Source organism: Odocoileus virginianus, chromosome 4 (assembly GCF_023699985.2).
Source record: "Odocoileus virginianus isolate 20LAN1187 ecotype Illinois chromosome 4, Ovbor_1.2, whole genome shotgun sequence".
Lineage (NCBI taxonomy): Eukaryota > Metazoa > Chordata > Mammalia > Artiodactyla > Cervidae > Odocoileus > Odocoileus virginianus.
Window position 1 is genome coordinate 82,674,549 of NC_069677.1, and position 25,595 is coordinate 82,700,143.

Consider the following 25,595-nt stretch of genomic DNA (forward strand, 5'->3'; position numbering starts at 1 on the left):
CAGGGCAGAGGGTCATGGGGTGGACACTCATGAGGGCCGTTTTGTCAGAGAGCCAGATGAGGCTAGTGTGCGGAGGATCTGCTTACTGTTTGGTTTTTATTTATGTTTTCCTACAGGAATTAAGCTAAATAATAGTCACTGGCAGGAATGTATTTTAATTCCTCAGAGCGTGAACCCCTCTCTGTTAGCCATGGGAGGGGTCAGCCTGATATGTTTAAGCCTCTGTCCCTTTGGAGAGTCTCACAGTTAAGGACTTGCTAGCATTTATTTATAGCACCTTTGACCTTTCTAGTTAGCTCCCAGCAGGATTCATTTTGTTTTGAACAGGTGATGAATCTTTGGCCATTGTTAAAAGTAATAAACGAACATGACGAATCTCATGGAAAGCGTTGCGCAGACTCTTGTCCCGCCTCATAAAAGCGCGCCATGCATCTCTGTCCGGTTTGGTTCTTCTGGAGAGGATGGCCGCTGGCCCTGCGAGAACTTGTTCCTCTGTGGAGGCCCCCCTGGGGGGTGAGGGCCCTCGACTCTCTCGGAACCCTTGTGCTCTTACTGCTCTCTCACCTGTTCTGAGTCAGCAGTGACTTAAAACAGTTCATGTTTGAACTGTTGTTGAGAGGCATCACGGGCATGGAAGGCGCACAGAATGGAGACACACAGCCCAGCAGGTTGTCACAGAGCAGGACGCCGAGCACTGGGCGTGGAGCCCTGCTGGCCCACGGCTCCCCACCTCCACCCCCAGGGCTGCCCCGCACAGGAGGCAGGGTTCACCCGGCACGCGAGCTCAGAACGCCACGGCACCCCTTGCCCTGCCGGTGCCCTCTCCAGAGTTCTCGTTCCCGGGTCCCGTTGTGATGAGGGGTGACCTCCTGGTCGTGCATGCCTCTGGCTTCAGCACCCTCCCCCTTTTCCTGAAGTCTCGGGTTTTGAACTTCACGTGTTTACTGAGATGTCTTTCTTTACTTGTGTTGATGAAACCTGAGGCTTCTTGCAGAAGTCGTCAAGGTTGCTGGAAGGTCAGGGTGACTCATTTGCTCTGAATGCCCCTGTGGGGTCTGCATGCTGTTGTGTAACACGCAGGGTCGCGGGCGGAGCCTGAGCCGGGCCTCGTCCCCTGGACTGTGGGGCGAGGTCATCCCCCTAACTTAGTGTTTGGAACGTGGACTTGTCCAGAAGGGAGCTTGCTTTGTCATCTGCACAGGCAGAAGCTGGGGAGACAGACACCTGTTAGCTCAATGATCTCTCCTTGGTTGCCACCACGTGGGGCCTGTGCTGCGTTTCCACCTTGGAGACTTGGCCCGCTCATTAGGGCAGATAACGGGGCAGGGGGTGGTGAGTGCTTCCAGGGATGCTGGTTGGTCAGTGTGTCCCCTGGTCCTCCTTTGAGCCAGGTTTGTCTTACAAGTAGGGTCAGTCTGGGATCCACCTTGTCCGGGCGGGGCTGGCGGGACAGGGTCTGTGTCCTCTGGCTCCACTGTCCCACCACGTGTGTCCTTTGCCTCAGCTGAGGTCTCTGCAGAACACTCCTCGCACTGCTGAGTTTGAGTAAGATTTTATGTTTTATTCAGAAACAAAATATTGTTGTGAACTGTGTACTCTGCAGGGATGCAAACTAGGAGGAAGGAGGTGGAGTGATCCCTCTGCCTGATGGCAGCTGTGCTGATAGCATTTGTCTGTGTCCTCTGAGTCTTCTTGCATACGGACATGTTTTATTTTTCCCTAAACACATTTGAGAGACTGCTGTTCATCTGTGTATTTCTGTGGGTCTCTTGTGTCATTGGAGCAACACGTGCTACAGATTAGCAGCAACGACTGGAAAAATGGTTTATATTTAGTTTTCACTGTACAGTGTCATTCAGTAAGGACTTTGCTGCAGGTCCCACGTGGAGTGGATGGCACTGTTGTATGTCTGGGTCTCTTCCTCTGAGGACGGTGGCGCAGCAAAGAGGAGCAGCCCCGGACACTGCCCCGGCCTCACTCTCCTCCAGGACGCTGTGCCCGCTGCCCGCCTGAGTTTCCAGGGAGGCTGTCTCCAAGCACTCTGGCATCTTCCCATGATGTCTGTGCACCCTCCCGGCCGGTGTGTGGGGCGTGTGAGTGTTCAAGTGTACACGCAGGAGAAACGTGGAAGGGGGCAGCTAAAAGTGCTTGTAGTCCTGACTTCCTTCTGTGCTGGGTGTGGGTCTCTCGTCATGTCTGTGGGCTTCCTGTGACATGTGTGGGGTTTCTGTTGTCTGTGTGGCATTTCTGTGGTATGTATGGGACTCCTGTTGTGCACATGGGATCCCTGAGATCTATGTACACATCATACAGCACGTATATACACATACATGACATATCTGTGGGCTTTCTCCATTAGATACTGGCTTACTCTCTTCACGGTTGTAACATACCATTTCCATTACCTTGTGGGCATGTTAGTGCACAGGGTCCTCCCTCCTCTTAGGACTGATACATTTTATCTGTTATCTGTTTGCTTCCACAGGTAAAAATATTTTCAGAAGCCTTCTGATTTTATGTAACTAATACAGTGCTCACAACCTTGTTTTCGGGCTCATTTTGCCATGTTTACCAGGAGAGCTTATGCTTCTCTCCTGCAGATGCCCTGCAGTCATTCAATATGCCCTGATGGATGAGGATGCCCTTGCAGTTTAACTGTTTAAAAGCCCAAAGTGCTGTGAGCATGCGGTAGGAACCGAGTCACCCGTCCCCTCCCGTCCTCTGTGCTCCCCGAGGTGAGCAGCTGACGGCGTGCAGCGCCTCTGCTTCCCCATCCTTCTGGTCCTGACCGTCATCACTTGGTCTCACTTCTGTTCCTGTGCGGAGCCAGCAAGCAGCGCCTCTCCAGTGCTTGACTTTTACGAGTTACATTTTTAGCTTTATATTGACTAAGCTCTAAACATTTGTAGTCTGTTTCTCATCTCCCATTATTTTAGGCTTTCTGTGCTTTTTCTACAGTGTTAGTCCAGGAACGTTAACAGAAGGAGAGCGGCGTGTATAGTACTATGATCATATAAATGTATTTCACTGCAGAGCCAAGTAGCAGAAAATGCAGTTCCGAATCAGAGCTCCTGCCCAGCAAAGAGGACATTCAGACGGCACCTCCTGCCTTCCTGTGGGGCTTCCGTATTGCCTCTGGCTGCTCCAGCTGCTGTGGGTCCTCATACCCCATGATGTTCATTTCTTAGATTCCATTTCTCTTTTGCTGGCGCGCCTCCTTCATCCACTTCCTTATAGAATGCACAGCTGAGAGACTTCCTGGGTTCCTGCACACAGTCTTCAAACATGTGGGTTTTTTTGTTCCTGAACTCGATCGATAATTGGCTGGGTCTAGAATTCTTGGTCCATGTCACTTTCCTTTGGAACTTGGCAAGTATTCTCTAGTATCTTCCAGGGTCTGGTGTCGCTGATGGGAAGTCAGGACAGCGATGCTCGTTCCTCTGCAGGTAGATCTCCTGCTCTCCCCTCATGTCCCTGCGTGGCCTTGAGTGCTGCTCATCTGACTGAGGACTGCCCTTTGCTCCCCTCTGCTTCTCCTCCAGGCCCGTGCTTGGGCCCCCTTCAGACTCTTGGCCTGTCTTTCAACAGTCATTCTCAAGTCCTGCTCTTGGCTCCTTGCTCTTGGAACCCCTGCCCTGCCGTCCTGCACATGGCTCCTTCCACCTACATGAGTCAGCCTGGATCCACCTGCCTTCTGCCATGATCGCCCGTCCCAGCTTCCTCCACTGCTGAGCCCCCTTGGTGAATTTTCAGCGCTATTTCGGCTCATTCACCTCCAGAATGTACGTTTTCTGACCCTTTGACAGGGCCTTGGGAAGGAAGGAAGGAAGGTGTGGACTTTATCACTGTTTTCAATTAAAAGCCTTTTAGATCACTGTGAGCAGCAGGGTTCTGTACCTTGAACATCTCCAACAGTCGGGGTTCTTTCTTTCCACTGGAAGAACTGCCCAGCATTATCAGAGAATTGGAAAGAAATTAAATGAGCCAGTTCCAGTAAATTTGTCAGCAGCATATACTTGTCATTTTGTATTATGTAAGCCTGCCCCATAAACTTAAAAATAGCTGGATAATATTGTTACATTTACCTAGATAGTGTGTTGCAAGTTAGTTAAATTTCACAGACTCAGAGTCAGCACATGGTTTCCTGATAAACGTCTCTACCGCATCACAATTCAGAGGGGCTCTATACACCTGTTTTGCCATAAAGTTGAAGATCATTTATGATACTGATAAGTTTAGTTATTGAAAAATTATGGTCTGGGAAAACGGACCATATTTCCTCCCTGTGTACCCAAATAGTCCATGTTAAACTAATATGAAATGATAAAGCAAAGCTGATGTTATAATGACATAAAAAAAAAACACAATAGTAGCCATTGAAGTCCATGATAAATTAAAGCCATCATTGATAAAGAACCGTTCTTTCTGAACTTGGGGGTGCATGGCCCTCTGCAAACTCGAGAACACCCCAGGTTTGGGTTATGAATTACAACTTTTAGTTCTCCTTAATAATTCACTTTGTAGGTTACCATTGATTGATAGTTATACCAAAACAAGAGGCTGTAACATCTTGTCGGTTAAGTGCCAAAGAGAGGAGTGGGGCTGCCCTGGTGGTACAGTGGATAAGACTCTGCCTGCTGGTGCAGGGGACACAGGTTCGATTCCTTCTCTGGGAAGATCCCACATGCCCCAGGGCAACTAAGCCCACGCAGCAGACTCCTGAGCCCACGTGCAGTAACTGCTGAGGCCCACGGAGCCCACACGCCTACAGCCCATTGCCCCACAGGAGAAGCCGCCACAGCGAGAAGTCCACGCAGGGCAACAGAGAGTAGCTCCCGCTTGCCACGGCTGGAGAGCCCATGTGCAGCACGACGACCCCCAGGTAAATGAGCAAACGAGCAAAGGAAAGGCTGAAGATCATTAAAAAGCAAAAAGAAGAGACTGGGTGCGAGGTCAGCCCCAGCAGGGTGACCTGAAGCAGGGTGCAGGCCAGAGGGTCTCGGGACGTCTGACTGCAGCTCTGTTCACATGTCCTAGGAAGGTGTGTCTGGACACACACACACACACACACACCCCATTGTGTGTCTAATTTTATGTTTCCACAGACTTGAGGACCCTTCGGTGCACCCTTCCTCTAGATAAGATGTGGGGCCACTGTTTCCCTCTGCCCAGCACCCACCGGGCGGGGGGCATCATGCATGGAAGCAAAGGACAGATGCCCCACAGGCACTGGCCCCTCCTGCCTCAGCCTGCGGCTCTCTCACGACTTCCTGGCGGAGGACCAGCGTCTTCTGAAGATGCCGAGCCCCGCGGCCCTCCTCCTCCCAGAGGAAGGACGGGGCTGGGGAGACCTCTGTGGGCTTGGTCTTCATCTTTGTGATTAGCAGGGATGCCGACTTTCGTGCTCTTGGCTTCTTTATTTCCCTTGCCCTGTTTTTGGTTCTTTTCCACATTTTGGGGAAGAGCCCCAGGCTCACCACACTGGTGCAGTCGGGAGAACCCCCGTGGGATCACTGGGGAGTCTGGTTGCTGGTGACGAGGGTATGGATTTGTTTTCAGATCCAGTCCACCGTGCCCGCTCAGTATGAACACAAGGAGCTGGTGGTGATATATTGGCACACGTGCTGGGGTTTGAATTCTCTTGTATTTTTGTTACGGTTTCTGTGTGTCTGTTTGTAAGAGAAGTCGGCCACTAGGTTTTAATTCTTGTAACCTGTGTCCTCGAGAGGCTTCCGGCCAAGGTCATGGCGGCCGTTAGGAGCACTGGGAAGTGTGTCCTCTTCCCTCCTCTGAGGGTCTGGGACGCCCTCAGGCTGCCTGCCTCATCTCTATCCTCCCTGTCCTCTACCTCACCTCCTCCTCCTGAGCTGACTGCTGCGCCTGGTTGCCGCAGGCCCCAGGCACCAGTCTAGCCCTCTCGGCTTTCCTCACTGTGGAGGGGCTACTGCCCGTGTCTCTTGCTGGTGGGGGTCTCGCCACCCCCACCCCGCCTGGCCCCAGACTCTCTGGGGTCTAAGCTCATAGTTTTTAATAGCTTCATTTATTCATTGGGAGTGACTGGGCTGATCCCGCAGCCCCGCAACCAGCTGGCTATTGCCTGCTTCTAGGGACCTGCCCCCTTCTCCTCTCTGATCCCTAACCAAAGACCATTTTCTGGTTAAAAACTTATATTTAGTTCACCTTATGTAAGAGCAGGGAGACAGATTTGAGAACTTTCTATCAGAAATGATTAAAGGTTTTTCCTGTCTAGACAGCTCATCTTCCTGCAATGGATAATAGGATATATTAATTTTCAGTATTTGATACGTAACCTTACTGATGGCTTTTAAAATTATAACATTACTTAAGAAATACAAAGATCACATTTGTTTGGGCTTTAATTAAGAGCTTCTAAGAATGTGTTAGTTTGACACATGAATCGGATCCAAGAGGTGGATGGCTGGCCCAGGTTTATGTAACACAGGGATGTGACTGTGGAAGTTGGCACTGTTGTCACTCCGGGACATGCGTCCTTAGGGCAGTTTCCGCATTATTGGTATTTTTAGACCTTGCAGTGAATGGTGGATCCCTGCACTCCCTCCGCTCTGGTCTGTGCGGGTCTCAGAGCCCTGTTCTTTCTTTCAGTCACAGGCTGCTTCCTGAGTTCTGCTCTGCGTGTTAATCCTTCCTGTCACTCTGCCTTCCACGCTTGGCTTGTGCATTTCAGTCTGGAGAGCATTTTGTTTCCTCCAGTTGCTCTGTTCAGGATCCAGTGCGGGATTCTTGGGGGAGTGGCACGACCTGTCTTGTGGGTTTCCTGGGGTCTCTGGGCAGCGGCTGCAGCCTAGGGACAGGCGGACATCCTCTGGGGCTGGCCCCCCTCGCCTGCTACTCTGGGTCCTGTTGTTTGTCGGCTGTGATGGGGTGCGAGGCTCCACTCTAGGCCAGCATGCCTTTGGGCTCCCCTTGCCAAAGACACCTCCTCTGCTCACCCACTAGTCTCGCTGATTTGTCCCGAAGGGAGCAGGGCCTGAGGACGGGGCGGGCTCAGAACACCTGTCCCTCCCCATCTGCTGCACTTGCCGTTCTGCTGACCAGGCCTCTGCCCTGTGCCCAGGATGGAGTCACTCCTGCTCTGGGCTGGTGATGCCGGTGCTGCCTGCAGCCCGTGTCAGCATCGCTTGTCCTGGGCCCGAGTGCAGGAGAGGCAGGGGAGGCCTGCCCTGCCCTGCCCAGGGCCCTGGGCGCTGGGTGACAGCTCGCTCTCTTCCCGCCTGCATCTCTGGCCCTCTCTCGCTGTCTCTCTGCTCTTCCCTCTGTGTGCCTCTCCTTCTCTTTATGTGTGTGTCTCTCTCTGTGTGTCTTTCCCTCTCTGGGTCTCTGTCTGGCTCCTTCTCTTCCACTCCATCTCTGCTGTCTTCCAGTGGAGATGCAGGGCTTATTCCTAGTGTTGGGAACATTGGGTTTCTCTAAAAATGATCATAAAACAATAAAATATATACAGACAGGGAGCAGCCTCCCACCTACTTAATGAATTGTTTTAATATTTTCAGCATGCTTTAATTGCCCATGAAGCATTTGATTGTTGAAAGTTTGAAAAACAAAATAACGTTTCCTTCAGGTCATAAAAATATTTCCAATAATGTTCACCAGTTCATTTCAAAAAATAAGTGGGGTTTTAAAGTACAGAACAAAGTAGTCTTTTTTTAACCGCAGCTTTTTTGGGGTGCAGTTGACGTATGCCTGGACCCTGCACGTGTTGTAACGGGTGCAGCTGGCTGTGTTGAGCCCCAGGGGGCATCGCCCTGTGAAGGTGGTGAACGCCCCCTCCCTGCCCGGTCCTGTCGCGGTGGATCCTTTGCAGCTCTGGTTCACGTGGACGGACCAGGCCACACGGCCCTCTCTGTCTGGCTCATCTCACTTGGCGCGATGACTCAGAGACCCAGCATGTTGTTGCAACTGTCAGTGCTTCATCCCAAAGGAATCTTTCTTCTGAGGGGAAGGACAGTATCTTGCTTGCTCAGAAGGTGGGGTAGATTTAATTTACTGAGTAGAATAAAGTCCACTTTGACTGGGGCTATTAAGCCCCAAATGCAGGGGGAATAAAAGGCGGGTAAATTGGGGCCCTGCTGGGCGGTCCCACGGTCACGTGAGAACCTGTATCTGGCTGAGCCTTCAGGACCAGGTAGATCCAGTGCCCTCTCCTGGACCCCGTCCCCGCTGGCTCAGACTGGAGTGGGCCCTGCTTGGGAGCATTGACGAGGGTGGTTCTCGGATGTCGCGGAATAAATGCACAGTGCGGAGCATTTCCTCAGCGTGCAGGGTCTTAGATCCCAAACCAGGGTTTGAACCTGGATCCTGGCAGTGGAAGCGCCGAGTCCTAACCACTGAACTGTCGGGGAGTTCCAAGTGGGAGTGTAAGTAATACAAAAAGAGATGAAATCAAACCAAGGCCTCTGGACTAGAGAATCATTTCCTCGGGCAAGTCTTTCTTCATAGACTTCCCAGAGGGAGTGAGGGCCCCCCCACAACTTCCCTTCCTTGGGTGTCCCCTTCCTCGGGACGTTTTTATATTAAGTGTTTGTTGTAGTTTTACCGTATGAAGCTACTGCTTTTCTCCACAGTGGTCGCATACCAGGATCCACTTGATTCTTCTGAAATCTTAGCCAGGGAAGCTTTTGTCATATCGGAGCTGAAATATCAATGCTCAGAGGTTTCCCTAGTTCAGAACAGTTGAAGACACTTGTCTTCTAGAACTTCCTTTGCATTTTCTCATGCTAGTTGTTGAAGAGCCGCTCTGCCCTCTGGGTGGACCCAGGATCCTCGGAGTGAGGATCCTCAAAGTCACTCGGCTTTGATTCACTCCTCCATCCACAGGCCTCGTCTCCAAGGCCCGTCCACTGAGCCTCCCAATAGGAAGCCTGACATTTCCATCTCTTGTCATCCCTCTGCCCCCCAGCTGTCCCGGCCTCACCCCTGGCATTGCCCACAGAGCTATCAGCCTGATCTTTCAGAAAACACAGCCCAGATTCCTTGTTCTCACACCAGCTTCTGCTGAGAGCCTCTCCTCTACCAAAGGCATCTGGAGGGGCTCCTCCTGCTTTCCGTCTCAGCCTCAGCTGAGGGGTGTCCGCACCCCCTGCCTGGCTCAGTGACTCAGGGGGCCCTTCCTGACCCAGTGACTTGGGGGTCCCCCCTGCGGCCCCTCTTCTGGTGCCCCTCCATGTTCCCACCTCCTGGTACCCCCCAAGCCCCTCCTCCTGCTGCCTTGCCCGAGGACCCTCCCAGTGCCCTCCCTGCCTGCTCGGTGACTCATGGGCCCCCCCCTCCCCGCGACCCCTCCTCCAGTACCAGCCCCCGCAGCTCCTCCTCCCGGTGCCCCTGGCTGACCCTCCTTTGATGGACGATCGCAGGACTAGTTAAGCACTTGAAGCAGTGGTGGTACCAGTGATGCACAAGTACCCCTGTGTGTCAGCATCCCTCTGCTGACCATTCTCTGTCCCCTGCCTTGAGCCTGTGAAGCCTTGTATCTTGGATAGTCGGCATCTCTAATATCAGGGAATCTGGTTTGTGTAACTGCATACTCACGAACGATGCTACATACCCACAAGGTAGAATGTAGGGGCAGAGTGAGTGAGTGAAAGTTGCTCAGTCGTGTCCGACTCTTTGCGACCTCATGCAGTCTATGGAATTCTCCAGGCCAGAATACTGGAGTGGGTGGCCTTTCCCTTTTCCAGATCTTCCCAACCCAGGGATCAAACCCAGGTCTCCCGCATTGCAGGCAGATTCTTTTCCAGCTTGAGCCACGAGGGAAGCCCAAGAATACTGAGTGGGTATCTGCACACTTATGAATGGTGCTACGCATCTGCAAGGTAGAATGTGAGATACTTATTTGGGGGCAGAGTGAAGCCTTAATTTTCAGAGTCTAGTAAAATTGTAACGATAAATACCACTTTTCAAGGAAATCCGAGAGCTCCATTCCATCAGCAAGGTTTCCAAGGGCACAGCAGTCCATCAGGTGCCGAGCGACGCGTTCATGTCACGGGACTGGTTCTGTGTTTGCGGTTAGTGCCCACGAGCGCAGCCCCACCTGACCCTGTTTCACCAGCATTGCTGTGGCATCTGAGCTCCTTTTGTCAGCAGATACAGGTGACGCCCTGCGGAAACCCTTGCAGCCTGACTAATGAGTGGTCACACTGCTGTCAGGAGGGTGTCCTGAGCCAGGCGCAGCCAGCAGGTGAGGACTCCGGGAGGCAGTGGTGGTGGTGCCTGGGTGTGTCAGGGACCGGAGACCATGGAGCCTCCAGCTGACAAGGCTCCTCCGTGTCCCACCCTCTCCACCCCTTCCGGAGTTTTAGGGTGCCCAGGCCCTGCCCTTCTCCTGTGGCGCACCGGGTGTATCGAGCCGGGCAGGGTTCTGGCCCCTGAGCCTGCGCCATCAGCTGGCCTCCTCTCCCTGCAGCCTGGCTCCCTGCGCGCCTCTCGCTTCTCCCACAGAGCCTCTCTCCTTCTCTTTTGCAAGAAATAGGAAACCTCCCTGATGGTTCAGATGGTAAAGAATCTGCCTACAGGGCAGGAAACCCAGGTTTGAACCCAGGTTTGGATCCCAGGAAGAACCCCTGGAGAAGGGAATGGCAGCCCACTCCAGTATTGCTGCCTGGAGAATCCCATGGACAGAGGAGCCTGGCGGGCTACAGTCCATGGGGTCACAGAGTCAGACACAACTGAGCGACTAACACTTGCACTTCCACTTGCAGGAACCTTCCAGCTGCCTCTCCTGACCCTCCTTGGGGTCTTGCCACCCTTGACACGCAGGCTCCTCGGCTCTCTTTGCTGCTGCAGGTGGTCTCGTCACTGGTCTCGTCTGGTTCACAGTGTGGCAGGTGCTGCTGGCCCTGGCCCAGCTTGGGTGTGAATGGGTCACCTTTCTGTCAGTAGTAGTTCTGCAGCACTGGGTCGTTCCCGGGTCGTTCCTGGGTCAGCTGTGCTGGGCTCCATCGTTACAGACAGTGCTCCCTAGCTGTGGGCACCATGGACGGGTGTCTTCTGTGCCTTGTGATTTTCTCCTACATCTATGTTATAAGCTGTGTGACTCCTACAAAGGCGTGTGGGTCAGGAGAGTGGGTTCTGATGACACGTCTGTCCTCTGCCCTCCCCAGGGTAAAAGCAGACATGTCTCGGTCTCCCTAGAGCTCCTCCTTGACCATGGCCCCTCCCCATGTGGACATGGCCGCCGTCCCGTGTTTCAGAACAGCACTGTGCTTGCCGTTCTCTCTACATCAGCACGGAAGCCTGGGTCCCTTGGAATCCAGCTCAACTGTGCCTGCTACTGAGCTGCCTATAGTGGGGTCATGGGATGTCCTCTTACGGCCCTCTAGGTTTATTAGCACGGAGGATTACATCAATAGATCTCCACGCATGCAGTCATTCTCGTGTTCCCAGCACAAATCCAGCTAGATCATGCAGGATTAGTCAGAACTACATTCACTGACGTTTTGTCAAGGGTGTTTACGTCTGTCCCTGGGAGTAGTTTGGCTGACACTTCTTCCTTCCTCCTCGCGCTCGGCAGATGTGTTCCTGCTGAGTATTGGGCGAATTTCCTGGGGGAGCCATCCAGGCGTGGACTGTTGTTCGTACAGTGATTTTTTTTTCTCTCTTGATTCTACTTTAATGTTGGTAGTCTACTCACATTTTCCATTTCTTCCTGAGTCAGCTTTGTTGAGTTGCATTTTTCTTGTAATTTGCTCATTTTACCTAAGTTTACAAGACTTTTGGAGTAGCTCCATTCTGTGGGTCTCTTGCTGCTTAACTTACGCACCCAAGACTCAGCTTCAGAGAACAGCCACAGTGTTGTTCTGCTTGTGTCTTCATGGGTCAGGGATTTGCGGGGTGTGTGTGGATGGCCTGTCTGTGCTCCACAGTGATGGGAACCTCAGCTGGGCTGGCCCAAATATCTGGAGGTTGGCCATGTGTTGGGGGCCATCGTTTAGGCTGATGCCTGGGTTCATTGGTTCTTAGTGTCCTGCCCGAGGAGGCTTCGTGAGTGACATGGCTGGCACCTCCTGCAGCTGGGTGATGATGGGTGGGTGACGCTGTGAACGGCTCTGGGCACTCGGCTCAGAACCTCTGTGCTGGACAAGATGGCTGTGACCGTAACCCCAGGCCTGCGGGGCTCTGCAGTGAAAGCCCGTCACACCTGGAGATGCCGCCAAAGGAGATGGGGATGCCGTGTGCCCTGTCCTCACAGACACCCACTGGCACACGTTCTAGGGGCATCTGAGCCCGTCACAGCAGAGAGGTGTGTCAGAGCCTGCGGACCTGCAGCTGTGGCTATGCAGAGGGAGGGTCCTGATGGCTGGGGATGGGGGTGTGCACAGGTTGGCCACACCGCGGTCAGATGCACTGTCCGCCTTGGTCTTGCCACTGCCCCTCTGAGACCCACCGCTCTCCCCGCAGACGTGGGCCAGGAGGTCTGCACTGGAGAAGCAGGTGTCGTTTGGATATCAGCTTGTTTTTCAGAAAGAAAATACAGGCTCTCCATTGTCAGGTCTCATAGGTATGTCAGCAGGTTCCATCGCCCCGCTGGTTGGGAGGAAGTGATCTGGAGAGTTGTTTCCCAGGCTCCGCTCCAGACACAGGGATGGCTGTCAGTGGTGACCCGGGTGGGGAGGGGTGGGGGGGATGCCAAGCCTGCAACTCCGGGTCTGTCTGGACTCACACGCGTGTGCACAGGCCTGCACAGGTGGTGTCTGCTTTCTCAGAAGATGGGTCTGGACAGGACTCTGCCCGAGGTCTCATTCCTTAGCGTGTGGGTTGGTGCTTGTTTGCACTGGCCTGTTGGCGAGTGGAGATCTAATAGTGTATGTCATGTGTGCACCTGCGTGTTGTGGCAAGGTGGAAGTGATCATGGGATATCGGCTTTAAAAATTAAGAACACATTAGAAGTAAGTGAAACATATCTAGGAGTTGTTGTTCAGTCGCTCAGTTGTGTCTGACTCTTTGTGATCCCATGGACTGTAGTCCACCAGGCTCCCCTGTTCATGGAATTCTTCAGGCAAGAATACTGGAGTGCGTTGCCATTTCTTCTTCAGGGGTTCTTCCCGACCCAAGGATTGAACCTGCGTCTTCTGCATTTGCAGGCAGATTCTTTACCACTGAGCTACCAGGGAAGCCCCCATATTCAAGAGAGGACTGGTTTTTTTGGGGCAGTGCTGTGCAGCCTGCAGGATCAGTTCCCTGGAAGAGGACTTTTCATGAGCAGGATGTGTTATGGAGTTGGCTTCCCTGGTGGCTCAGAGGTTAAAGCGTCTGCCTGCAATGCAGGAGACCCGGGTTCGGTCGGGAGGATCCCCTGGAGAAGGAAATGGCAACCCACTCCAGTATTCTTGCCTGAGAAATCCCGTGGACGGAGGGGCCTGGTGGGCTACAGTTCACGGGGTCTCAACGAGCCGGACGTGACTGAGTGCCTTCACTTTTTCACTTTGACGTCTGTGATGGTGGAAAAGATTTATTGTTGGGTTGAAGTTAACATGAAGCACGGGAACCGTCTGTTACAGGGGGAAGGCTTTCCGGTCGGCATGGAGAGCTGGACAAGGGCCTAAAGGAAGCTCGCCGAGCGGGCGCCACGCTCGGATCATCTCAGCTCCACCCGCTCCGCAGGGCCCAGGAGGCACAGGAACACGTGGGATTCACGGTAAGAGTGGAACCTGTAAACCTCTGCTGACTTTTGACTCATAAAAAAATTGCCTCTGGCCCCACGTAAACTCATTAATTAAGCCTTTTGGCTGGCTGTTTAAAACACATTTTGTTAGGAGCTTCCTACAGACAGTCGGACGTTGCTGTCCCTGCAGCCTCAGCGCATGCTCTGCTGCCCCCCAGTGGCCGCCGCGGGTGGCACAGGGCTGGGCACTACCAGGGACTCGCCGTAAAGCCTTCACCGCAGATTATTTTCTTTGAGGTAATTAAAAGAACATTTCTTCGGTACTTATTGTTGGTGACTATTACATGATGCAGCGTCTGCTTTTGAGGGAAGCTGAGACGACTGTCAAAATCCCGGTCGTTCGTATGACGTAAGGTTAGTTTGTGGCCGGCAGAGTGACTGAGTCAGGAAGGTCGAACGCTGAACTTTGGAGGTTTTTTTCCTGGGGAAGAAGTATTATAGGAAGTGGCTGCCAGAGGCTGCTGCGTGCAGAAAGAGGGCGTTCTGCGTTCGTCCACTCTCTCGTCCACTCCCTCCCGGGGGCTGAGGCGTGTCAGCCAGGACACAGCCCCCTCTGGGCCGTGGTGGGCGTGGAGCCCGTGGGGTCGGTTAGGGGCGGGAGATGTGCCCTGCCTGACCACAGGGCCCTGGGATTGTACCTGGAAGACCCCACCTGTCGTTTCTGTGTCCGTAGACCTCAGGAACGTCAGGTCCCTGGTTCCCAGGGAAACCTTTAAAAGGGGTTTTGTCTAATCTTCAACTGGTGCTTTCTTTCTCTTTTTCTTTTTTGTACATAGCCAGCAAGTATATGGAGAGGGAAAAACCATGATTACTTTTACCACTGCTTGTGCCAGTGGGACGGAGTTGTATTTGTAACCACAACTCATCTTTTAGCTCAATTAGTGATCTTAAATCAGTTTCTCTGTAGCCAGAGTTGATTGGGAGATGGTAAAAAGCCCAGAGTGAGACCATGCATTAGCACTGCAAGTGAGCTGTGATTTATGGCCACCTACATGCAGGGTGCTGTAGATGTAACGTTCTTGTTATTTAGTTGTCCAGTCGTGTCTGACTCTTTACGACCCCGTGGACTGTGGGTCACCAGGCTCCTCTGTCCATGAGACTTCCCAGTCAAGAATACTGGAGTGGGTTGCTATTTCCTTCTCTAGGGGATCTTCCCGACCCAGGGATTGAACCTGCATCTCCTGCATTGGAAGGTGGATTCTTTACCACTGCGCCATCAGGGAAGCCCCCAAAACATTGCCCTCTTAGGCCCGTCTGGGATTCAAACCCAAGGTCTCCTGTTTGCTAAACAGGTGCTTTCATAGCTAAACCACAGAGACAGTTATCATGTGATGTAAACTATCGCTTTAATTATGCTGTTGAAGTGAGTTAGAAAGTGTTTTTTAATGTGACGTAAGCATGCACTGAAGAAGCGAATTGTTGTTGATCCTGTGCACACGGCAGTTGTCCCTGAAGGCACAGAAAAAAAAAGCAAGACAGAAGGCGGCATCTGAAGCAGAACGGAGGACAGGAATGGTCAGACACCCAGTGTCAGGAATCAGGTCTGCTGCTGCTGAGTCTGTGCTGATAGGTGGGACCTGCAGAGTAGACACTTTGCATTTGTTTCATAAAATGAGAGCTAATTCTAGCAACCGTAATCCCGTGTATTAATCTTTTTTTTCACAGTGATTTGAAAAAGAAAAAAGCACGCAAGTTTCTGGCTGGATAAAGTATCTCTTGGCTGCCGCGCTCCTGATCAGTAGCCTCATTTGCCGTCTGGCGGGAGCACTGCAGGCAGCCTGTATTTTTAGCTCCAGGCCAGTCCCTGCTTCCACTTCTCTTGCTCCTTAAACAGGCTGAAGTTGCTTCCTGTGTCTCACAGGTGAGAACACCTTCCGAGGCTGGAGCCTCTTGAGCTCGGGCTGTGGAGCCCCTGCAGAATTTAAGGCCCCGTGCGTGCTGTGCAAGCCAAGTTGCTTCAGTCGTGTCTGATTCTTGGCGACCCTATGGACTGTAGCCTGTCAGGCTCCTCTGTCCATGGGATTCTCCAGGCAAGAACACTGGAGTGGGTTGCCATGCCCTCCTCTAGGGGATCTTCCCAACCCAGGGATCGAGCTGAGTCTCTTACATCTCCTACATTGGCAGGTGGGCTCTTTACCACTAGTGCCAGCTGGGAAGCCCTTACGCTCCCTCAGGGAGTTAATCTGAAGGGGTCCCAGGGAGGCCTGGCTCTGCTCAGACGCTGAGGCTTTCCTCAGTGTCTCATTGCCACCAGTCCCCGCAGTCTGCTTATGACAAATACGTATAGACTCCCCTTCTAATTCTGAAGTGAAATCATTGTAATTATGACCACATCCACCTGTAGTAAAAGAGAAATTGAGGGTGCACAATGCAATAGCTCTCACGCAGACCTGTGACCACCCTGTGCTACGCATACACCTGCAGACACAGAGCTGCGGGTGCCACGATGGGGACGTGGGACTGTGGGGCTAACCCGAGCGGGACGGCCCTCAGCTCACGGACTGGCTCTCAGAGCAGTAGGCTGTGGTCCTCTCTGCCTTCACACGGGGTTACACTCTGGACTGCTGGGTGTGTGGGAAGTTGTGACCGTGTTGTACCAGGCCTGGGCCTGTGTCCCCATGAATCTCTTTGTCACCTGCATGTCAGTCCTTCAGACGGGACAGTTATTTCTAGGACGGTCGTGCTTGTCTCACACATTCCCTCTCCCCATATGGTGCCCGAGCGCCCCAGCCCTGTGACGACCAGACCACGTGCACACGTGGCTACCGCTGACAGGAGCCTTGGCAGAGAGAAGAAAGTGGCAAGGAGGGTCTGTCGGGGACAGGGTGGTCTCCAGATCCTCACAGGCCTGCTGGGTGTTCTGAAAGCCGGGGCAGCTGTGGGCCTGGGAGGGGTCTCCTGGGCATCAGGCAGGCCCTGGCAGGTGCAGGTGACCCCAGGTGCTCCTAACTAACACCAGCAATGGGGGGAGTGGGAGGCAGTGCTGCGAGGGCTTAGTGCTTAGGCAGGTGGCTGAATCCTTACATGTTGGGGTAGAAACTTGACTTTTCCCCCTTACTGTGATTTATTGGCTAACAGAATCTGTTTAACGCAGATGACACTTCAGTTTACAAACACTTCTGAAGGTCAGTGAACTAAAGAAAAGTTTGGCTGAGAATGAAGAGTGTCTCAGTGTGCTTCTGGCATGAGTCACTGCTGCCGAGAAGGTGTCCTTGCGTGGCCTGCCTGACTCATCAGCATCAGCTCAACAAGGGGCGTCCAGGCAGAAGCGCCCCTGTTTGTGAGGTCACGGGTCTCGGGCAGCCAGGGGCAGAGACTGGCCCTGTGGGACCCCAGTGCTGCCCAGGGAACCGCGGTCCGCCTAGCTCAGGCCTGCCAGTGTTCGCTCTTCTGCTCTGGAACCAGGAGGCCGAGCGGGAAACGGATCCTGCTGGGGACCGTGCTCTTCTGGAGGCTTCTGCATGTGAACCTTGGTGATCCAGTCATCACTCATTGGGAAGCTTGTGTCCTGCCCCGTGGGGCGGTGAGGGCCTGCTTCCCCAGGCCACTTGGAGGAGGCGCGCTAGCCCAGGGCGTGGGCGCGGCTGGTGTGGTGGGCGTGGCCAGCGTCGTGGGCGTGGTGGGCGCGGTGGTTGTGGTTGGTGCAGTTGGCGTGGCCAGCGTCAGGCCAGCCACACTTCCCCAGCCTTCAGAGGTCACCCGCTGGCTCAGTGCGGAGTGTGAACCCAGTTCTATCCTTGGAAGCATCGGTGGTCAGCATGCCCATGGACTAACTTCTTGTCACTGTGAAATAAACTGCAGCAAGTGTCCTCCAGCCATCTCAGGGTCAGGGCCAGATTCCTTGCTCCCACTGTCACCTGGTCCAGAGTTTAGAGGCCCAAGGGCCCTACCCAGCCCACCGAGTTACTTGTGGTTGCAGGATGCAGGCCTTTGGCCCCAACCCCTGGACACGGGGAGGGGGAGGGAGCCTCTTCTGCTGCCTCCCATTCGGATTTCTTTCCTCCACCCTAATTGGATGAGCCCACCCAGGGAGGTCCCCTTTACGCTAACTCAGCCAGCTGATTCAGGGCCTTCATCATATCTACACATCCCTTCCCCATGCCTCCTGTGGCAGCAGGCCCATCAAGTCTGCAGCTCTGCCACCATCAAGGGGGAGGGAGAAGCAAGGTGTGGAATGAAATGTGGTGCCAACACCCGCTAACTGGGGAAGAATTTACTGCTCCTGCACCTGGCTGAGGTATGCATCTGACATAGGTCTGTGCCTCGCAGGATGTATATCTGATTGGTGTGTACCAGGCAGGCAGAGGCCTGCATGGTCTCTCAAGCGCATAATGCATATGGGTCCCTACAAACCAATATGGACAAGAAAATGGGGAGAAAAGGGCAAGAAAGCTTGCACAGGTTTGGCACCAGAAATGAAATAGGGTTGGCCAGTGGACATATGCAGCAGTGCCCACTGGCAGCGAAACCCAGCATGTCTGGAGGTTGGCCCAGCACCAGCCTGAAAGCCACCTGGGGATCCTCCCAGAACCATCCCCAAGGTGGGCACCTGGGCCCCAGGTGGGTCTGGCGTTCTACTTCTGGGGTCTGTCCCAAGATATGTGCAACCTAAAGCCTGAGACCCTAGCAGCGGCCCTTGACTGAGGCTGCGCATGTGGACTTGAAGCCAGAGTGGAGAGGCTGGTTCCTGGGGAACCCTACTCTGCTCACCCTCCCCCCCTTGCTGCTGCCTGGCACTCCTGGTGCCCAAGGAGGCCCTGAGGGTGTCACCGCGGCTGTGGCCTCAGCGCTCAGTGCAGGGGAGACAGTTAGAGGCTGCTGTGAGCGTACTCTCAGGGAGGCCTTACAGGCTCATCAGCAGGGCCAGGAGCTCATTCTGGAACTGCTGGCCTGCTTCTGCGCCTCACTGCCCGTCAGACAGGCTGGGAAGGATGGGGGCCTGCTAGGTGGTCAGGTGCGTGGAGGGTGCTGCAGCTGGACTGCTGGGGGGCCTGGGGTTGGGATGAGGCTGGGGTGAGTGGACCAGGGGCTGGAGCTGGGGGGGAGGGAAGAACTCCATCTTCTCCCCCAACCTGGAGCCCACCTGCTGGGAGAACTCTCCCCAGGCTGTCACCTCTGACCGCGGCTCTGGCCTCCTCCCCAACCCTCCTGGTGGGTGATGGTGTGGACCAGGCACTGGGTTTATGATCCCCTGGCTGGTCTTGCATAATTGGGGGTACCGCCCTCAATATCCCAGGCCCCTTCTTTCTCAGCTCCAGGCCTCAGATGGGGCTCAGGTGGCAGGGAACGTCTAGTGAAGCTACAGACCTGCCAGATGTTGGCAGGCAGAGGGGAGGGTGGCATGGAGACAGTGGACAGAGGGACTGTGGCCGCAGTTGAGGGCCCCCGAGATTGGGAGTTTGTTACTCTGGTAATTCTGCTTCTTAGCACCTGCAGCAGTGTTCAAGGAATATCTCTTGCACCCTGGACCCAGCCTGTCATTATCTAGCAGATACGTGCCTCACACCTGTGAGCAGGCGCTAACCGAGGCCCTTGGGACCAGGGTGGGTGGGACAGACGGCACCCACTGATGCTACTGGAAGCAGTCGTGGTTGCCACCAGGCAGCATCGGCTGTGAGGGGGACCTGCAGGCCAGGGGTGGGACCTCTCCCAGGGGCAGCATCCCAGAGAGGACCCAGGAGGGGCCCTCATGTTCCTTCTCTGCATATCCCTGGCTGAGGGTGGCTGCAGGCAAAACAGTGCACAGTTAACCTCACGAGTGGGCTTCCCTGGGGGCTCAGACGGTAAATAATCTGCCTGCAATGCAGGAGACCTGGGTTTGATCCCTGGGTTGGGAAGATAACCCTGGAGGATGGCATGGCAACCCACTCCAGTTTTCTTGCCTGGAGAATCCCATGGACAGAGGAGTCTGGCAGGCTACAGTCCATGGGGCTGCAAAGAGTCAGACACAACTGAGCGACTAAGCCCAGCACAACCTCAAAAGTACGACTTGGTAAATAAAAATTCAGTTACCTTTGCAGTGTTGTGTGCGGTTATATCTGTTGTTCTTAGAGAAGAATTGGTGATTTTCTGCTAGCTGTTTAGAGCTCTAGTCATGACTCAATACCAGATAATCGATCCAGACACTTAAGACTGATGTGTAAAAGAAAAGAGATTCGTTTATATTGTTTAGTCACTAAGTGTGTCCAAGTCTTTGTGACCTCACGGACTACAGCTCACCAGTTTCCTCTGTCCTCCAGTATCTCCTGGAGTTTTAATCAGATTCATGTCCATTGAGTCAGTGATGCCGTCCAACCATCCCATCCTCTGTTGCTCGATCTTTGTAAATACAGGAAAATCTGGTGTTCTTCCCTGTGTCCTCACGGAGGGATTTTTAGAAATACTAGCATCGCCCTCTTGTGGACGGGTTTGTTATGTAGTCACCACTCGAAAATTTGAAAGGCTGAATCTATGAGACCGCCTGCCCCTCCTGTGCACATGGAGAATTCTAGAAGATTGGTGTTTCCAGCCTGGTGCACTGGAAAGACCCAGAGGGACCGGGTGGAGAGGGAGGTGGGAGGGGAGACCGGGATGGGGAATACATGTAAATCCATGGCTAATTCATTTCAATGTATGACAAAAACCACTGCAATGATGTAAAGTAATTAGCCTCCAACTAATAAAAATAAATGAAAAAAAAAAAAAGAAGATTGGTGTTTCCTGACCACCTTACTAATGCACCCCTGGCTGTGCCCAGGACCCTGTGGACCGCTGCTGGGTTTATGGTCCACCTTTTGAACATGAGCTGGGACATTCCATGTGGTCTCTCGTCACTCCCTGGAGTTTGGCAGGTGGCAGCTGGCAGTGGTGATGAGAGCTCCATGGGCCCCATCCTGGAAGAACAAAGCCCAGAGCTGCTTAGAGGAGAGGGTGGGCCTCTTGGCTCCTGGTGGCACTCAGGCCTCTGTAGCCCCGGGGATGGACGTGGCTGGCGGTGGGTAGGAAGCAAGTGATGACAGTGGTGTGTGCTGCTGCTGTGACAGGAGTCGGGGCAGAGGCAGGCGACCTGCTCTCCAGGCAGGGGCTGCAGGCTTCATGGGGGTGGGGACTCCTGAACCTTGTATATTTTCCGGGCAGATGGCATGGAGAGGTGGGCACGGAGCAGGGGACTGGGGACAGGAGAGGATCCCAGCAGCCTGGTGGGCCCAAGGGGGCTGCAGCTGTCAGAGTGGGGGCATGGAGGGCATCTTAACTAGCCTTATCATTGGGTCGTGGCTTTTTTGTTCAATGTTACCCTCTTCCTGCATTCTTGTGTTGTCTGGGGTGGTGGAGCGGGTGGTGAGACGTGGCTGCAGCCCGAGTTTGGATCTTGGCCTCCCTGACACAGCTCTGTGCTTGGGGCAGTTTGCCAGCTTCCTGGCCTGACCTCCTCGTGTGACATTTCAGCCATAGCAGTGGGAGCTGGTGGCACCACCCTCTGCTGTCCTGATGAGAGAGACTGTGCTTTCCAGTCTTTTCCAACTGATGCTTTCTGTGTTTGGAATCCGTTCATTCCTTCCTCTTGAAATCTACATACCTTCTATTTTATTTCAAACTGAACTATGACTTTCTCATACAATTTGTGCTTTTTTTATGGGATTTTTTTAAAGCTGACCTTATTGAGATATAGTTGACATGTGATAAAAATCACTTTTCTGTGAGCAGTTAGACGTGTGCTGACAGTGTGTGCACTTAGCACAGCGCCACCGTGTCTCCTTCCTCCCAGAGGCGCCCTCTGGCCCGCTCAGATGTCCCCATCCACCCTCATCGCAGAGTGGCCTTGTCTGTTGGTGGTGGTCTGTGTCATTGCCTGCCACCGACGGAGAACCGGGACATAGCGGTGGAGAGGGCAGACTGCACTGTCCAGCATGCCCAGAGCCCCACGTAGACACCTTCAGACAGTAGGTGGCGCTGTGGGGTCGTGCTGAGATAACGAGAAAAGCGTTTTACATCCTGAACCCAGATACCAACTTCCTGTAGAAAAGTCTGCAGGAAAGTTTCGGTTCACTGGCTTTGTTTTAGCCGTTTTAAAGGAGCCAGGAGACAATGGCATGGAATACTTACAGCTGGTTTAGTTTAGTGAGTGACCTGATTTATAAATTAAATTTTATCAAATAATTTATGTTTAACTATACTAATAAATTGAGTCTGTTACAGACTTGTACAGTTGCATAATTTGTTGTCATCTTTAAAAAAGTATTGCTTTGCTTATTTATGTGTAACATAATTCTGTAGTTCTACTATTTTAGCTTAATATTTCAAATAGGCAATAGTTACGAAAAAATGCAAAAGAAAAAAAAAAACCCCAGTCTGTACTCTCAAGTTCTAAATGTGTGGTAACAGATTGCTAATTTTAATAAGACTAATCAAAATTTGTATATGTGCGTTTGATCTTTAGTGAAGAGCTGCCAACATAAAGTGAAGAAATAATGTGACTACTTAAGGTTTAAAATTCCTCTTTCGTAAACCGTGTCTTGCAGCCCTCCGGCTGTGTTGAAGCCATGCCCACTCTGTTGTCCTGTCCCCACCCTCACTTGCTTTCCTGAGGCTGACCTTGCGGCAGGACAGGATCTGAGGGAGAGGGGTCGGGTCTGGCCAGGCAGGCGCCGGGATCCATGGTATAATCCAGGGCCTCCAAGTCGTGGCTCAGATTCTGCCTGTGAGATCCCAGAGTGCTAGACATTTGGGATGAAGGCACACTCCAGCCAGCTGAGATCCCTGCGGGCCAGAACGAGTAAGGGACCTGTTCCCACACCTCCCTGTGAACGTCCGCCCAGGATGATACGTCTCCTGAGGGCCTCCTGCAGGTGGGGTGAGGCCTGCGGGCTGCCCCACCCTGGGACTCGGGGTCTCCTAGGCTCCCACCTTTGTAGGTGATCAGCTTGAGGGACCTGAGCTGGGTCACCCCCTCTGAGACTGGGTGACTCCCCGCCACTGCCCTCCAGCCCAGCTTCATGGCCTCAGTAACCAGACTGCTTTGGTCTCGATTCCCTTGGTGCTCTCTAGTCACGGATTTCAGTGACACTGCTGACAAAGGTATGGGTTTTCGTTGTTGCCTTTTATCACCGTCTCCTTGCACATGGCGTCCATTTGGTGGCAGATTCGGATCTTCACACCCTGAGATGTTTTCCCCCCTCACGGCTCTGAGTGTGCCCCTCATGTGTCTGCTCCTCAGGCTCAAGAATTGCATGCCTCAGACACCACCTGCGGGTCTCGGCTTTCACACCTCTGATCTCTTTTCAAGTTGTTTCTTCCTCTTCAGTCTTGCTGAAGTTTGTAATCAAATCTGGTCACTTTTGTCCTCTTGTACCTTCGTTGTGACAGACTTTCTTTTCTTGGCCTCCACAATCACTGTTGGTGACTGCAGCCATGAAATTAAAGGATGCTTCCTCCTTGGAAGAAAAGCTGTGACCAACCTAGGCAGCATATTAAAAAGCAGAGACATTACTTTGCCAGCAAAGGTCCATCTAGTCAAAGCTATGGTTTTTCCAGTGGTCATATATGGATGTGAGAGTTGGACTATAAAGAAAGCTGAGTGCCAAAGAATTGATGCTTTTGTCATGGGGTGTTGGAGAAGACTGTTGAGAGTTCCTTGGACTGCATAGAGATCAAACCAATCTATCCTAAAGGAACTCAACCCTGAATATTCATTGGAAGGACTGATGGTGAAGCTGAAGCTCCAATACTTTGGCCACTTGATGCGAAGAATTGTCTCTTTGGAAAAGACCCTGCTGCTGGGCAAGATTGAAGGCAGGAGGAGAAGGGGACAACAGAGGATGAGGTGGTTGGATGGTATCACCAACTCAATGGACATGAGTATGAGCAAGCTCTGGGAGTTGGTGATGGACAGGGAAGCCTGGCATGCTGCAGTCCACGGGTCACAAAGAGTCAGACATGGCTGAGCAACTGAACTGAACTGAACCTTCCTTGTACCTACATATGTTCACATCAGCTCTTTCATCTACACATACCCAGTTAAAAAACGACAACCCTGGAATCATTTGTAAATAGATCAACTAGGCTAGAGGTTTTCTACTCTAGACTGAGCAAAATCGCTGTGTCTTCTTTGAAGAACCAGCCAGATTTACTTTGTATTTCAAAAAGTTTATGTTCTAATCTGTTATTAATAATCAGTAATAGCTAAAGCATTTTAGAGAATGCTTCAAAAAATAATGTTTAAAGAAAAATATACATATATGTATACCTATGACTGATTCATGTTGATGTTTGACAGAAAACAACAAAATTCTGTAATGCAATTATCCTTCAATTAATAAATAAATTTTAAAGAATATACAATAGAGAAAAAATACCTATCCAATCATGACTATCAATTGTTAAACTCTGTTTAGCTTCAAATTTATGTTCAGATTTGATGGCAGTGTTTATTTCAGACTTTCCTTTCATCTTTAGCTAGGTGTCCGAGCCCTCCCTGCACAGCCCAGGCCTCTTGGGTTTGAGATGGCCTCTGCTGCGGGCACTCATCCAAGGACCACCATGGCCACTTGTGGATCACCTCCATCATCCATGGAACACTTGAGCCATCTGCCTACCACCATCTGTGGCTACTTCCTTGCTATAGGTGACTTTGTTCAGTTGCTCAGTTGTGTTCAACTCTTTGCATCCCCATGAATGGCAGCACGCCAGGCTCCTGTCCTCCACTGTCTTCTGGCTCTTGAGCACTGTCTTGTTGAAACTCATGTCCACTGAGTCAGTGATGCCATCCAACCATCTCATGTATCACCCCCTTTTCCTGCCCTCAATCTTTATCAGCATCAGGGTCTTTTCCAAAGAGTCGACTCTTCCCATCAGGTAGCCAAAGTATTGGAGCTTCAGCTTCAGCATCAGGCCTTCCAATTAATATTCAGGATTGATTTCCTTTAGGATTGACTGGTTTAATCTTGCAGTGCAAGAGACTCTCAAGAGTTTTCTCTAGCACTACAGTTCGAAAGCATTAATTCTTCAGTGCTCAGCCTTTGTTATGGTCCAGCTCTCACATTCATACATGACTACTGGAAAAACCATAGCCTTGACTATAAGGATCTTTGTTGGCCAATGATGTCTCTGTTTTTTAATACGCTGCCTGTTTGTCATAGCTTTTCTTCCAAGAAGCAAGCACCTTTTAATATCATGGTTGTAGTCACTGTCCACCATGATTGGGTATTGGACCTAATTTCAGTTCAAGTGTCTCCCTGATTTTTGTTTTCAAATTCAACACCTGCTTTACTTATTTAAGCTGTGTAGATTTTTATTTTAATCCAAAGTTCCTTGGTAAAGTCACTTTAAAAGAAAATGGTAAAAGCTTACTTGAATCCATGATCTTACCTGAGTGGAGCAATGTTGCAAGTAGACAGACAACTACAGTCACCTTAGTCTGCTTGAAACTCTTCTGTCATAGAAAGTAGAAATGTGCAATGTTAAAGAAATATGTGCATGTCATTTTGATAGTACTGTAGAATCTTAATGTACTAAAAAGTAAACTTGAGTGGCCATGCTTTTGCTGTGTTGGCTGTGTTGCAGAGGTTGAATTGCTGGGTCTGAGCTGGGCATGTCCTGGGTTCTGAACAGGTCCTGCTGCCTGCCTAGTTGTGATTGTGGACAGGTCACTTAGCCTCTCTAGCTGGCAGGCTCCTCTATAAAGCGGTGCTGCTAATACAAGAGCAGTTAAAGCTGAGGGGCCCCTGCCCTGCTCTGCGCACTGTCCTTACTTGGTCTCCCCAGCAAGCCTGGCGGGAACCTTCACTGTCACCTGGGAGCCAGGAGGGTGAGGAGTTCCTGTGGTCCCCAGGCTAGTAGGAGGTAGAGCGGGGCTTCAGCAGGGAGACCTCTATGCTGTCATCACGGCTGCACTGTACATTCATGCAGGCTGTGCACTGCA

General features: G+C 52.2%; 1 protein-coding gene across 10 annotated transcripts in view; it reads left to right on the forward strand.

The window, feature by feature from the left end:
* Window positions 1-25,595, forward strand: part of ADARB1 (adenosine deaminase RNA specific B1) — a 112,921-nt gene that overhangs the window by 32,139 nt on the left and 55,187 nt on the right. For 7 of the 10 annotated variants that reach the window (XM_070466881.1, XM_070466876.1, XM_020875157.2 and 4 more), the window contains exon 2: window positions 13,536-13,672. The exons of 2 other annotated variants lie outside the window; for them this stretch is intronic. The gene's annotated coding sequence lies outside the window, so the exon portion shown is untranslated. Of the gene's footprint in view, window positions 1-13,535; window positions 13,673-15,541; window positions 15,561-25,595 lie in introns of those variants that run through there. One more of the 10 variants, XM_070466874.1, reaches the window with a different exon arrangement.